We start from the raw sequence: 16,319 nt of genomic DNA, 5'->3' as shown, positions 1-16,319 counted from the left end.
GACTGGCTGATGGGGAAGGAAACACAGAAAACTGAGAAGAGACCAAGGTATACAAGCAATAAAAATTGAAAAAGGAGGGAGGGAGGGAGAGGGAGAAAAAGAGAGTGGGGAAGAGAGGGAGGGACTGGCTGGTGGGGAAGGAAACACAGAAACTGAGAAGGGATCAAGCAATAAAAGTAAAAAGAGGGAGGGAGAAAGAGACAGGGAGAGAGAGACTGGCCAATGGGGAAGTAAAGACAAAATAGGGACCAAGAAATAAAAATAAAAAGAGAAGGAAGGAGGGAGGGAGGGAGCAAAAGAGGGAGAGGGAGAAAGAGAAAGAGAGAGAGACTGGCTCATTTATTTATTTATTTTTTATTATTTATTAATTAGATTTGTATGCCGCCCCTCTCCGTAGACTCAGAGAGTCATGGGGAAGGAAACACAGAAAACTGAGAAGAGACCAAGATATGCAAGCAATAAAAATGGAAAAGGAAGGGGGGAAGGAGAGAAGAAGGGAGAAAGAGAGAGGGGGGAGAGGGAGGGAGAGAGGGGAGAGAGAGAGAGAGAGAGAGAGAGAGACTGGCCAATGGGGAAGGAAAGACAGAAAACTGAGAAGGGACCAAGGTATGCAATAAAAATAAAAAAGAGAAGGAGGGAGAGGGAGGGAGGAGGGAGGGAGTGGAGGGAGACAGAGAGAGGGGGGGAGAGAGACTGGCTGGCTGATGGGGACGGAAAGACGGAAATAAAACAAGGGCAACCGCCTAGATGCCCACCAAAGACGCGCCCGCGCTCTCCTTGCGCGGGACTGAAAGCCGCGAAACAATGCAGCGGAGGGACGGGCGCAAGGGCCCGGGGGGCGGGGCGGAGCGGGGCGGCGGAGCTTAGCTGCAGCTGGCGACTCCGGCTTTCTCAGGCTTCCTGGGCAAAAAACAAACAACACCAACCCAAAACGGCTCCGGCGCTCGCAAGCACCGCAAACGAGCCCTCGTCCGCGTTTGCCTCGCGGGCACCCGGGACCTCAGTTGCAACTTGAGCAAGGCGGCGAGCAAGACGAGGCAGCGCCGCCTTGCAACCGTCTTCTGAAGCGGCTTCTCCAAGCCAAACTTGCTCCAGCCTCGCGCCGCTGCGCTTGAACCTTTGCCTGAGAGAGAGAGAGGGAGGTCGCGGGGATGCTGGATTGCTTACTCTGAGGGTAAGACAACTGGGGGAAGCGGGCGGTGTGTGGGGGTTTCTTCTCTCTCCTTACTTAATCCTTACTATTCCCCCCTCCCACCCCGACGAAACCGCTTCTCCCCCCCAGTCCTGGCGAACGCTGCCCTCAGACCACTTGCCTGGTCGTTGGTTTTCAGCGGGCGCGCCCGGGAGTTTTCACGTGCTCAAAAGGTCGCCGAGATTTCGGGTCAGTTTTTCCCTTCCCCTCCCCGGAATACCGAATAAAATTAGCTTCAGCCTTGAGGAGCCGAGGCTTCTCCACTTCTTCTGAACGAGCCCATATTGACAAATGCAATTTGGTTATATTTGCTGCTAATTTTGAAGTCGATTGGGGCACGAATGAGTGTGAGTGGGTATACATGGTTTTAAATGGGTTTTTTAATTATTTTTAACATTGGACTTTGTATTTGAATTTGGTTTTATACCTTGGTGCCTTTATACACTGCTCAAAAAATAATAATAATAAAGGGACCGCTTAAACAACACAATATAACTCCAAGTAAAAGCTGTAAAATCAAACTGTTCACTTAGGAAGCAACACTGATTGACGATCAATTTCACATGCGGTTGTGCACATTCAACTTTGTACAGAACAAAGTATCCAATGAGAATAGTTCATTCATTCAGATCTAGGATGTGTTTAGTGTTCCCTTTATTTTTTGTTTTGAGCAGTATATGTTGAAAGCCGCCCCGAGTCCTCGGAAAGGGGCAGCATGTAAGTCCGATTAAATAAAATATAAATAAAATGATAATAATAATAATAATTTATGCCGCCCCTCTCCGGAGACTCGCCTATATTGATAAGTTGAGCCCCATCAAGCGGTAACCCCCCTCCAGGTGCTTTTATTTTATTTATTTATTAATTGGACTTATATACCAGAGACCCGGCTCTTCGCTTCATGATTCTTGACAAATCTATATTTCTTTTATGTACACTGAGAGCAGATGCACCAAAGGCGAATTCCTTGTGTGTCCTATCACACTTGGCCAATAAAGAATTCTATTCTGTTCTACTCCGCGGCTCCCAAAGGCGCCACCCAGGCTTCCCTCTTCGCCCTCCTCCCCTCTATAAGATCCTCGTGATCTTTCCCCCCAAGGGTCCGAAAGCGAGCGGGCGGGCTCTTCAAGCCTCCTCGAGAATTAAATCTCTCCGAGGTCTTTATTTTTTTTTCACCCTCTCCTAATTTTTAAACTCGCGTTTTATGGCCGGACTCCTGCTGCTTCGGATGGGAAGTTAGGTGTTGACTTCTCTCCCCCGGACGCTGTATCCACGACGCTCCCGTCAGCTCCCTTTCTACATCCTGAAGTTTACAAATCTATCCCGTGTGCCCTTCTGAGGTTTCTTTTGTAAAAATGAAAAGGTAAATGACAGCCTTCCGCCTCCCCCCCCCCTCGTGTCGGTGTGATTTGTTCTCCCAGTGTTGGAAGGTTTGGGGCAATTTGCAGTGGAGGGGATGGAAGCCAAGAGAAATGTTTTTGGTTTTGCTGTCTGGAAAGGTTCCTCAATTAATTGAAGATTTCTTCCTCCGCCCTCTTTCTCCCTTCCAGTTTGATGCACATGCTTTGCTTTTCAGTTGGGCTTAGATTGGATGATAGAAAAGAACTGCTTCGAAATTCTGGATTGTGCAAGCCAAACTGAAATATTCCTTAAGTGCTGGTTTTAGGAGATGTCCTCTCCTTCTGCTACAGTTCGTTTCCATATTCAATTTCCTACCCTTATTCAACCAAACCTGCATTTTAGCTTCAAAAGCTAATTTAGTAAGCTGTTGCTCTTATCTTTTTAACTTTTATAGTTTCTATTAATGGTGATGGTGGGATTTTTTCTTCTTCAAAGAATCACTTTTTTTTGTGCATATATTCCTATTCTTATTTAGGAATAAGAATATTCCTAAATAATCTCTAGCATGACCTCCACATTGCTAATAAGCATCACATGCCAAATGAATGTTTTAAGGTTTGCTAAAGTTCAAGAAATACCATAACTCTAGTAATCATTCAGTAATATCTTTGTATTTTCCTCCTGCCCTGCTAAGAGCTAGCAACGAAACTGAGTGGTAAATGTGGTGGAGAACGTTTGCCTATAATAATGTACTTGTGAGAAGTTGACATTTGTATTGTTTGTAGTTCTCACTCTTCCTTTCTGCTTTTAACATATGTTTCTACAGTTCATACTTCCTAAAACCTTGAGATTTGGAGTAGCCTTTCCCAGCTTGCTGTCCTCCAGACATTATTGGAGTATAATTCCCAGCACTTTAGTCAACTGCTGTTGGAGGCTCCAGAAGGGGAAAGGTTATTAAATGAGTATACTTATATTTACATTTGTCAGAGTTAGTAGAATTGTGGTTCTGAACAGTGCTGTGATTGGTTACTTCTACAAATGAGTTTAGGAGAAAAAGGCAAAGGTTACACATCTGGAAAATTCTTTATGAGATTAGCTGGACAGTGGAACAAATTATCCTGAAATTTCCACCTCTTCTCCTTGAGGCTGTATGAATATACATTACTTAACAAACTGTTTTTAGGCAAGAAGTATAGGCTGCGCTACACCACCCTCATGGGATTTCTCTCTCAACCATAAAGTGTGCTTGGAGGGAGAAGTTCCCTGAGGATGGGGTCCAGCAGGGGTCCAAAAGCTTAAAAGACTAAACCAGTCCTGGTGACTGACCCAGATTGGATCCTGCAGCATTATAGCAATAGCACTTAGACTTATATACCACTTCACAGTGCTTTACAGCCCTCTCTAAGTGGTTTACAGAGTCAGCATGTTGCCCCCAACAATCTGGGTCTCCTAACCACCTTTGAAGGATGGAAAGTTGAATCAATCTTGAGCCTGGTGAGATTTGAACTGGTGAACTACAGCCAGCAGTCAGCAGAACCAGCTTGCAATACTGCACTCTGACCATTGCACCACCAAATGTTATCCTGGAACACTTTCATTTGCCTTCTTTTGGTAGAGGTATGGTCTAGCTAGCAGTTTGGTGACTTCTTATGTATGAAGAATTGTAAGTGGTGCTTACTTGTCTAAAACAATTTAAATTTGATAGGGCAACTCTCTGTCATGTTTCTTACTATAGATTGTCTTTCAGGGACCCCAGCAAATGCAGCATGCAGATGATCTTTGCTGATATAGAAAGAACTAAGGGGGATTAGATCTTATTACTACTGGTACTTGGATAAAAGACATCAGGAAATGCAGGGTTTGTAGATCAGACTAGGAATTTGGAAAGGATATCTCATTGCATATTAGTTGGGCATACGTGATTAGAGATAGGTGGTTAACCAAGCCTTATGGCTTCGAAGGACATTATAGATGGTGACCAACAATTTGAATTGCACCTGGAAATTGACTGGCAGACAGTGCACTCATGTACCGGTAAGAGTGGTGACATAAGGGCATAAGAAGTGTTTATTATTACTTGCATCACTGTATTTAAAATAATCTTCAAGGATTGCGCCAGAGGGTAGAATACATAAGCACAACAACGTGGCAAAATTGAGTTGTCTTTCAGAAATGCACAATTATTTCAAATTGTCAAGTGAATGCTGTGGTTGAAGAAGAAACCATTGTTTGCTAAAGGGTGTTTTTTGTTGAGTACTATAAATGTTAAAAACATCATAAAAATGGTCACGTGACTGTGGAATGATGTTGCAAATGATCATAAATCTAGATTGGTTGTCGACCATCTGACCTGTGGTCACATGAACCATTGGAGAGCAACTGTTGAAGTTTTGGAACTAACTTGTAAGTTTGAAGGGGTCCATCATAAGTTGAGGACTTCCTGTAAACATGAAAAATACAGTTGAAAGCGCAGATTTTGGCTGAGATGGGAGAATTACAAAGACTGATTGTCTCTCTCAGGCACAGATGCAAAAACAACAAGCACCTTTTTGGCCCCTAAGAATCAGACCTGGCAAAGGATGTTCAGTTTGTATCTCAGAAATCTTCTAATTGTTGAATGTTCTTGTGTAGACACATAGCTGCATCCTCTATATCAGTGTTTCCCAACCTTGGCAACTGGAAGGTATTTGGACTTCAACTCCCAGAATTCCCCAGCCAGCGAATGCCAAGGTTGGGAAACACTGCTCTATATCTACATAGAGGTAATTTTCATTTAGTGACTTCCTCAGGAAGCAATTGTTTGCAGTAGCAGCAGTGATGAAAAGGTAACTTGTAACCAATGCCATTTATGACCTTTATAGCATCTCTGTCAGTCACATAATCATTACAGTTTGTATGAATTGTTTTGTGCCTTACCCATTCCACCTCTCCCCAAAGAGTAAAAAGATTGCTTAAACCAGCTCTCTTTTCCTGAGTTGCTCTTCACCAGTTGCAGAGCTCCTAAAATTAATATGTTCTCTTTGAGTTAAATTAGTTGATTAGAATCCTCTGCCTCCTTGCAGCTCTTACCTGAAACTGGCAAGATCCTAAAACAGTTTCATGTTAAAGGACTTCTATTACCACCTAACCAACAGGCCAAGAGGTTGTTAGGCAAATAGCTAGTGCTAGCATATTCCTTTCAATGTGTATTCCCCATTATGTGCCTATTTACTCTCTTGTAATTCCTTTCTCTCCAATGGAAAAAAAAATGCAAACATTAATTCTCTTCTTGCTAATTATCTCAGCATTGAGGTGAATATTCCAAAGGTTTGAGAGGTGTGAGCTGAGTTTTGGAAGCCTTTGCTGCTATTTGAGCTCAACTGGCTGGGGTGATATTCTTCTGACATTAAAGCAAAGAAAGGTTGCAGTAGAGTTGTAAGCATGGTCACATGATATTTTACTTGGTAATTGCTTCACTTAATGACTAAGTTGTTGGCTCCTATTGCAGTTGCTGAACAAGGACTACCTAAGTAGATAATTAAAATACCAACAATTTCTTCCTCTACTGCTTAATGCCTGTTTTCTCCTAATGTATTTTAGGAATATGGCAAAGTCTGCAGTTCATAATAAAGGCTTGGGCAGCTTGGGATTTGGTTATCTGAAGAAGCTTCTTTTCTGCCTGGCCAGCAGTCAAGATTGAATGGAGATGGATTATCAGATGTTCACTGTGCAACAACTCGAGATAGCTTTCTTGAGACCGATGCCCCAATAATGGATTTTTCTTTTTGTCTAGGGTAGGCACTGACTCTAGTTATGTTGGCATTAATTATAAATACGCTTGTTCATCCAGATTTTTTTATTGGCTATATTCTGTTCTGAGTGTGTCAGCCCTTCATATTGTAATGCTAATCTATTTATTTATTTGGTAATTTTTAAAATGATGTTTGCATTTTGGGAGTACAGTCTGGAATTACTTTCTGTAGAACACCCTATCCCCAGAGATCTGCCAGGCCTCCACTCTTCTGGAAGGCCTTGAAGAGCTGGCTGTCCCCACAAGTGTTGGAGTGGGATGAGTCTGAAGCAAAGGTACAGTGTGGATGTGTGGGAGAGTTCTGTCCTGGGTGCCATGAGGTTTTAATAGATTTTTATTACATTTTTTTATTCTGATGGTTTGGGGGTTTCTGTTATTTTCTTTTTTTTAAATAAAATTTATTTATTTTTTCAAATATAACAAAAAAGACATACACAAAACATATACATACAACATTTGGGAAACTAAAGTTTCCCCGCTTTTTTTTTTTTTTTAATGTTCGATCAGAGAATTTTGCTGCTTTCACATAGTATTAATTCTTTTATTTGACATGTTGCTTTGCATGTTATTTCTGTTTCTGTTATTTTCATTGTGTGCCCGCCCAGGATTGTTGTTTTAATATAGGTAGTTATATAAGTCTTAATCAATAAATCAAAGCAAATAGATAACTAGTTAATGATTCAGTCTACAATATCTATGAATTAATGAATGAATGGATGGCTTGGCAATGGAAAGAAAGCCTCTATTGGTGAGTTGAGTTGCTTGGTGTGCATCTTCTCCCATCACCCATCTGCCAGTCATTTTGCTTGGGAAAAGTGTAGACCCGTGATGGCGAACCTAGGGCATGTGTGCCACAAGTAGCACGTGGAGCCATATGAGGTCACGTCTGGCACACATGCTGGCCAGCTGATTTTTGGACCTTCTGGGCCCATTGAGATTCTGGAGGTGTTTCCAGCCTCCAGAGGGAGTGGGGGAAGTTACATTTTTTGCTCTCTCTAAGCTCCAAAGCTAGAAGCCTGGCAAAAATGTCCTTCCCTACCCCTCCTGAGACTGGAAATGCTCCATTTGGTGACTTCTGGTAGGATTGGATGTTTTATTTTTTTTGCTCTCACCAGGCTTCAGAGCCTTTCTGGGAGCCTGGGGAGGCAAAAATGGCCTTCCACACCCTTTTTAAGCTATCGGGAGACCAGAAATGGTCATTTTCCACCTGTGGTGTGTGTGTGAAAGGGGGGAAGGGCATTTTTGCCCTCCCCTGGCTCCTAGAAAGACTCTGGAGCTTGGCAAGAGCAAAAGAACGGGCCATCCGGTCAAACCAGAAGTGGGCAAATGGGGCATTTTCTGCAGGCTCTTAGAAAGGTTCTGAAGCCTGGGGAGATCAAAAAATGGGTATGCCATCACATGCCGGGAGCTGGGGGGAGTGTCTTACATGCATGTGCGAGAGGGCGCATGGAATTATGGGTGTGTGCACATATGTGTGTGACCCTCCCTTTGGCACGCAAACCAAAAAAGGTTCACCATCACTGGTGTAGGCCATTTCCACAAATCATCTTCTCCAATGTAGAAGCAGGAACAGAAGAATGGAGGCACTTTGGATGGAGGGAGCAGAACAGGTGGGTGCTATTTCCAATGTACCAGGTACATTGTGATATATAGGAGACTTTCGAGGACTTTGAGGATCTCCTGGTTACCTGTGTGTTACCTTTATACAATGAGCATAAAGTCCACCCTTCAAATAGATAAATGAATTCACCATGTTCCCAAACATGAGATGAAGAATTCAGATCCAGTCTCGAAACGAAACCATTCCATGTTGCTGAGATCCTTTTGAACAAGGCCACAATGAAAATTAAATATTTCGGAAGAGCTTGCTAGGGCAGAAAAAACAATTTCACAAATGAAAATCTTTCAGCATAGGCATAATTAAATTTACCAACACAAGACTTCCGGCCCTCACTTGTTGAGGATTCTGATGTGTTTTAACCGTCAAATGTGACATTGTTACTTCACAGAAATATTGGTTGTGAAAGTAGGCCCCATTTTCTCTATCTCTGGTATGGTACAGCATCTTTATCCCAAGATGATGTCATGTTTGGCTTATTGTTTAGTGTTACAGCTTTTGGTATGAAGTAAGGGAAAGAAAAAAAACAAATGAAGTACAGTACATGTTTATGAAACAGCTGACCAATTCTAACTTCCTGCCAAGTTCTATATGTGTATGTGTGTATGCGTGTTTAGTCACTACACTGCATTTTATCTTTAAAAGGAAGTAGAGAAATGAGCTGTGGAAGCTAAAAATGAAAACAAAGACCATAATTTTAGTTCGTTTGTTTTATTTTGGGTCACTTCAGTTAGACAGTCTGGTTCTTATTTTTGACACTGTGTGGCAATTCTGCTTTGCCTTCCATGCTGAATTATAGCTTCGTTGGAGCCCTGCATTTATTTTCTTATTCAACTCTTACGAGGTCAGTAAATCACAAAGAAGGGTTTTAGTAGGGCCTTCTGGTATAGAATGGGCTTGTATAAATAGATGATGATAGCTGGTTTTGTATTCGGCTAGCTTGCTTCTGCTTCTGAGGCTTGCCAAGTCGGTGTTCTTCCTGCTGGCATTCTGGTTTGTGAAGAAGAAGCTGGCCTGGTTTGTGATGGCTATCTTTCCGCAGGTTTCTGGGCTTTTTATCCTGCCAGTTAATGTGATTCAAGTGGGCTCTCAAGGGCAGTGTTTTTCAGAATGTGGACTGAAGTTATACTAAGTGAAACCATACTGTACTTAGATGCACTTCATCTGACAATAGCTGTAAATTGCTCATTCCCTTGCTAACTTGACTGTACTGTCAATGATCAAATCAGTTGCATTGCTGTGCTGCCACTAAATACTGAACATTTGGATTTTCAGTACAGATTTTTTTTACTCTTATCTATGATAAGGTTACGGAACTCCGAAATTCATACTTCATTGGATACAAAAGTAGCAGGGTGTGTAATCTTTGTGTTGGCAAATTTGCATATTATTTCATTAGTACGCAGAATAAGAAGCTGCATATGCTTATACAGTATATGCTGAGTTTCATGGAGTAAGAGAATGAACAATTGCAACAAGAGAAGATGTGGCATTTTGGTTTGTGGACATTCATGAATGCTACAGTATGATGAATAAGATGCTTTCTCAAGATAAAATAGTTATCAGTTATGCTCAGAGGTGGGCTACTATCCAGAGAGGGTGGACCGCAGTGGGGTAGCAAAAATGGAGCTCCACCCCAGAGCACCCAATTTGCACTGAAAGAAAATGCAGGGTGTCCTGCATAAGCGACGCCTACAGTACGGTAGTAAAAATTTTGGCAGACGTTCACTGGTTATACTATGATAGTACTTAATTTGAAGTTATTAAAAATGAAACAGCTTCTACCCTGTTCTAATTTTTGTGTCTTGGAGAGATGAATTTTGCTAGGAAGTATTAAATGCACACATGCATGCAGACAATTTGAAAACTATATCTACTGATATAAATAATTTAAGCTGATAAATAATAGAAATCATCCAAGTATAATTATTTATATGAAGAAAATCCATTTACCGTATTTTTCATAGTATAAGACACATCGGAGCATAAGACACACCTTAGTTTTGGGGAAGGAAAACAAAGGAAAAAATTCTGCCTCTGCCTCCCAGCAATTTGCCTCCCAGCAGACAGCACAGATGATATACAGGGTTTGCTGTGTATTTCTGTACATGTGTGTCCGACCCATAGAAATAGCAAAGTATTACAGAAATGGCAGTATATTAATCCCAGAAAGTTTTCTTAAATGTAGTCACACTAACTCCTCCCAATTATTTAAATAGATCTACTCCAAACAGGACTAAGTCAGGGTTTAACTCAGCTGCTAAAACAGGACATTTCAGATTATACTTTTACAGATCTTTAAAATTGATATGGCTTTCTGAAAGTATTCTCTGATATTTAAAAGAAGATACAATAGCACTGGGCTTCTTCAGATCAAGCATTTATTTTAAAAAGTTTCTTCATTTTGTTAAGTTGTCTAGTAAAGTTGTCTAATAAAGCAGTCTTTTAAAAAATGTCTAATAATCTGAACATTTTATAGGCATTTATAATAATTGACTTATCTCCTTGCAGCAAACAACAGCCAGTTCAGCACAGCCTGATTAGCACAAGAAAATAAAAATCTGCCTCTTCCTCTACCTTCCAGCAATTTGCCTCCTTGCAGTTTTAGTTTCACTTTCAGTTTTATCACAAGCAGCTAATAGTTTCAGGCTGCAGGGATTGCCATAGCCTATTGCCCTATGCCTGAATCCTGAATCAGTTGATCATCAGGAGGCCGATAATGAGTTGCTTGTGCTAATCAGGTATGGTACTTCCCAATAAATTATCAGATTTGAATGTTTATTTATGCCTGTCCTGCCACTTGTCAACTTGAAGGAAAGTGGTCAGAGCCACATTTTTGGACTGAACATACTTAAAAAAGGTTTACCGAGTCTCTTCTATAGCTAACAGTGCACAGATCTATATATAGTTGATGAGTGCAGTTTCTCAAAACATAGAGGAGGAATGCTGAGGGAACAGATTTGACATGAAACTCTGGGCAAGCAAGTAGGCTGGAGTTGGCTGCTATCTGAACAAGAGTAATTGTTTGAGAGCTAACTACTTCTTAAATATATTCTCATTTAAAAGATGTACATACAGTATTTTAAAACTAGAACTCTTAAGAGATTTTCAAATTTAAATAAATGTATAAATAAACCCTTTTGGCTTGAAGTTGCACTACTCCTGAGTACTTAAATCCGTTGTACATTTTACAGAGAGAAACCAAAACCAAAACACCCATGGGATACTCATCTGCCTTGCATAAACAATTAACGAGTCAAATTTCTCAGTCTATTTTAGAGGAACTGTTTTTCTGAGGGAGAAAGACTAAGCAGTCTTCAATGTAAAACTGTGACTTTCAAAGGTGTACTTATTCAGCACAAATTGCCTGATATGTTTTATTTACAACTAGCATTGTTATATTTTAGCTTATATGTGTGGCCTAATTTGCACATGGTGCTAATCAAAATGGATGTTTTCACATACTGCACTAAAGCTACTTTACGATGATGATTATATGGTTGTTAATGAATTTTTATTTGAAACACTTCCTAATTACATCTAAAAATGTATTTTCTATTTTGTGACCACATATTAATAATTCTTGAGCGCGTGATCCTGTTAAATTATCTACCATTTTCTGCACCTATGTTTGTTTGGGTTCCTTTTTCATGACCTTATATTTCTTCCTATTAAAATTAATCTCCTTTCGATAACTGAGAGTACACTTCAACCAGAGCTGGGATTCAGCAGGTTCTGACCAGTTCTGGAGAACTGGTAGCGGGAATTTTGAGTAGTCCGAAGAACCGGTAAATACCACCTCTGACTGGCCCTGCCACCATAAATTCTCTGCCTCCCCAGTCACAGCTGATTAGGAGGAAATGGAGATTTTACATTATCCTTCCATGGCCTCACACACTAAGTCACACCCACCAAGCCATGCCCGCAGAACCGGCAGTAGAAAAATTTGAGTCCCACCACTGAGTTTAACATGAACCAGTTGCAAGGATGGGCGTGGACAATAGCGGTTGCTTTAATGTTTTCTCCTAAAGATGATTTGTGTTTTTGGAATAATTCCCCTGAGTTACTTTTCTTCCTATCCTAAGTCTGATGGAATCATCTATTATGCATGTATCCTGTCTAGTTGCTGTTTTTATTCCCAAACTTTTAATATTAACCTCCACAAAACTTTGAAAAAAAATGATGGCAAATTCTATTTGTTGACATCAGAGGAAATCTGTTCTCCAGATGATCTAGAATATTTGTTGATGGATGGGGTAGTTATCTGGATTAGGCAATAACCAAGTCTCATGATAGCTTCAGTTGAGGGAGCATCTCATAAGAGGAAGGAAATCACATTCAATTTTTGTTTTTTATTCTGTAGCAGAGATTTGGATGTTTGATTTGTGCCCCCATCTCCTGAAGGAATCTATAGGATAGAGGCCAATGGTATTATCTTTAATTATTATTATTATTACATTGCTGATATTGACAATGACATCTTTATTATGCTTTTAATTCAGTACTGGTATTATAAACCAAAAGAGTTTGGTTTATTCTAGCCATTGATACCACTTAATAGTCATTGAAGGTTCTAATGTGATTTACAATTTAATTAGGTGGTTGATGTCTTATTTATTATTAATTAATTTTGTATGAAAATTATTTGCCACCCATCTCCTATCCAATGACTTACAATATCCCAGATCCTTACAATATCTTAGCAATGGTTCTCAACATTCCTAATGCTGTGGCCCTTTAATACAATTCCTCATGTTATGGTGACCACCAACCATAAAATAATAAAATTATTAAGAAACTCAGAGGTGGGTTGTAACTTACCTCACTGCCTGTTTGCTTCCTCCTGTGCTGAATCGCTACACCTTGGGGCCACGCAGGTCCTGTTTGCATGCACGCACGCACGCACAGTGCTGAATTTTTTTAAAAAATGCAACCCCCCCCCAAAAAAACACAAAATGGTGGCGCATGCACAGTGCTAGAAATTTGGCTTATACACATGCTCAGAATTTCCCATGGTGCAATTTTTTTGCAGTAGTCTGCATATGGGTGGACCAGTGAAGGGCTACAAAATAAACTACCACACTGTGGGCGTGGCTTGTTTTGTGTGTGTGGCTTGCTGGCCATGAGGCCAGATGGGAGTCGCTTGATGATCAAGTGACTGGGGTGGCTTAAAGGTCATGTGACTGGCTTAAAGGTGGCCAACTTGATGTCTCTCATGTCAAGGGTTTGGGTTAGGGTTAGAGTGCCTGGCCTTTCCTCCCCTCAAAGAGATACAATTTCCCTATCTATTTACTATTACTGAACATCTAAAATATACTATTTAATCCTATGTATATATGTCATATGTGTACATACGTATTACACACAGGCACACAAAAATATACATTATCTACTATAGAAACTGTAGGCATATGTACACACATGCGCACGCATGCACACACACACATACACACACACACACACACACACACACACACACACATAGCTCTTCTAAAATTATACACATTCAACCTCATTTACTGTGATAGGAAAAATATACCTAGAGCCCAGAAGGGAAAAAAATAAAAAATAAATAACTAAAATTCTACCGGTACTGCGTACCTGACCATACCTGTAGTAGCCCTTCACTGGTGTGGACCTGACTGGAGATGGATAGAGGTGCAGTGTCTCGGTTCCTAAGACCATTAGAAATAATGTGTTTTCCGATGGTCTTGGTGACCCCTGTGAAAGAGTCACTTGACTCCCGAAAGGGGTCGTGACCCACAGGATGAGATCCACTGTCTTAAAAGATCCTAGCCAGGGTGTTATTGTTCATTGTATTGGGTAAACTGAGAAAGATGTTCTCTTTAAACCAAAATTCAAACTGACCAAGTTGAATGTGTTGCTTAAATGCAGGAGATGACTTGAGTCTTATATTTAAATAATTCTTCCCTCTCATCCAGCAGACAGAGAAAATGGGAAAACAAATTCCTGAAAAAAAATCCTGATATTTATTTGCCATAAGTTAATTTATTTAGTCCTGTCCAAAGAATTGTCAAATCCTGTCAATAGCTGAGTCTAAGTTAAAGATCCCCATTGCCATTGATTGTCCATTTCATTTCCCTACAATGATGGGTTTTGTTAAGAATAGCTTGCAAATCTATGTATGAAGAATGGGATTCAATGACTTGAAATTAGATTTGAGTTGGTTAGTCGTTTACATTGCCTCTCTTGGAGAAGTGAGTCTGAGCATGTGGGTAAAGTGATGTAGGAAGCTCACATAACTTGTGCCTGGCTTCTGTTGGCTTTCCTTAATTTCTGCAACAAGTGGCGGAAGAAAAAGTGACAACCAGTTTGTTTGAATCTGATCTGGGCAGTTTATAAATGTGAAGTGTTATAAAGAGCAGATTTTAATAGGAAAATGGATTTCTGCCACTTCTCAAATTCTGCCAATTTGTACTTACTGAGACAGTAAGTGTATGAACCTATCTTTGTTTTTAACCACACCATCTGCTGCTTTTGAAAGCATGAAGGAGGAAATAAGCTGTGTTAGATCCAGGCTAATGTAGATGACTTCCCAAGATTTGGATCCTTTTGGAGGAAATGAGCAGCTTTGGATCCAGTTTATCTTAAACGCAGATCTCATTATCCTGCTGCGCAAGGTCTTATTTTTGATCTTGCACAGCAGAATAATGTAGTAATGCATGCCTGAGATCTTAACAATTTGGCAAGGGATTTTGTGAAGCAAAATCTTAATACTATGGATTCGCTTCATAATGGCAGTAATTCACTTGATGGCTGCTGCAAAAAAATGTCGTAAAATCAAGTCTGGTCCCATGGGTGCCTCAACTTATGCCAGAATGACTTACCACTGCATATCCAGTCACAATTGTGGTTTAAGTCTACGTGTACAGGCAATCCTTAATTTACAACTACAACGCAGCCCAAAATTTCTGTGGTTGAGTGAAACATTAGTTAAATAAGTTTTGCTCATTTCACAACCCTTTTTTCTTTTGCTGTAGTTGTTAAATGAATCTGACTTCCCCAATGACTTTGCTTGTCAGGAGATCACAAAAGGTGATCACATAGAAACATAGAAGACTGACGGCAGAAAAAGACCTCATGGTCCGTCTAGTCTGCCCTTATACTATTTTTTGTATTTTATCTTAGGATGGATATATGTTTATCTCAGGCATTTTAAAATTCAGTTACTGTGGATTTATCTACCACGTCTGCTGGAAGTTTGTTCCAAGGATCTACTACTCTTTCAGTAAAATAATATTTTCTCATGTTGCTTTTGATCTTTCCCCCAACTAACTTCAGATTGTGTCCCCTTCTTCTTGTGTTCACTTTCCTATTAAAACACTTCCCTCCTGAACCTTATTTAATCCTTTGACATATTTAAATGTTTCGATCATGTGCCCCCTGTTCCTTCTGTCCTCCAGACTCTACAGCTTGAGTTCATTAAGTCTTTCCTGATACGTTTTATGCTTAAGACCTTCCACCATTCTTGTAGCCCGTCTTTGGACCTGTTCAATTTTGTTAATATCTTTTTGTAGGTGAGGTCTCCAGAACTGAACACAGTATACCAAATGTGGTCTCACCAGCGCTCTATATAGCGGGATCACAATCTCCCTCTTCCTGCTTGTTATACCTCTAGCTATGCAGCCAAGCATCCTAGCATAACTATGAGTCGGTTGCCAAGCATTTGAATTTTGATCATGTGACCATAGGGAAGCCTATAACGGCCATAAGCAGGCGCGGGTTCCTGCTTGCTGCCGCTACCGGCATGCACATGTGTGAGATTTTGGTGATTTTTTTTTGCTTCCGCACATTCGCAGAAGAAAAAAAACTGCCGAAATCTCTCTCATACGTGTGTCCCCTCATGAGATTTTGCCTCCTGCAAATGTGCAGAAGCAAAATCTTGCTTGCGCGCGAAACTCCAATTTCGCTACCGGTGCAAAATGTGGCCCAAACTGGGTAGCAACCTGATATTGGTCATAAGTGTGAAATACAGTCATCAGTCACTTTTTCCAGTGCCATTGTAACTTCAAACAGTCACTAAACGAACTATTGTGAGTCAAAGTGTATATGTCCGTGATGGCAAACCTATGTACTTGTGTCACAGGTGGCATGCAGGGACCATTCTGCAGGCACGTGAGGCATTGACCAGCTCCGCTCCGCAGCACATGTGTGCATGCCTTCTGCCAGCTGATTTTTGGGTCAGATACTCGCCTGCTTTTTTTTTCACTTTCTGCAGTCTGTGCCTTCCCATATGTCTGAAGATTCCACCCCAGCGGTGTTTGAGTGCACAAGTCTTCCCCAAACTCCATTTGGGGAAGGGAAAAGGAGCCTTTTCCCTCCTCCCATGCTGTTTTGTGATGTGAGGCCAAAACAGG

At 40.8% G+C, this 16,319-nt stretch overlaps 1 protein-coding gene across 1 annotated transcript in view; it reads left to right on the top strand.

Moving 5' to 3' along the window:
• Positions 1-893: 893 nt before the first annotated feature.
• The window catches only part of TSPAN18 (tetraspanin 18), a 215,966-nt gene continuing 200,540 nt past the window's right edge, over positions 894-16,319 (top strand). The window contains exon 1 of the mRNA XM_070760586.1: positions 894-1,174. The gene's annotated coding sequence lies outside the window, so the exon portion shown is untranslated. The remainder of the gene's footprint in view (positions 1,175-16,319) is intronic.

This window comes from Erythrolamprus reginae, chromosome 1 (genome assembly GCF_031021105.1).
Source record: "Erythrolamprus reginae isolate rEryReg1 chromosome 1, rEryReg1.hap1, whole genome shotgun sequence".
Classification (NCBI taxonomy): domain Eukaryota; kingdom Metazoa; phylum Chordata; class Lepidosauria; order Squamata; family Dipsadidae; genus Erythrolamprus; species Erythrolamprus reginae.
The sequence above is the reverse complement of the archived record's forward strand: the minus strand, read 5'-3'. Positions and strand labels throughout refer to the sequence as shown.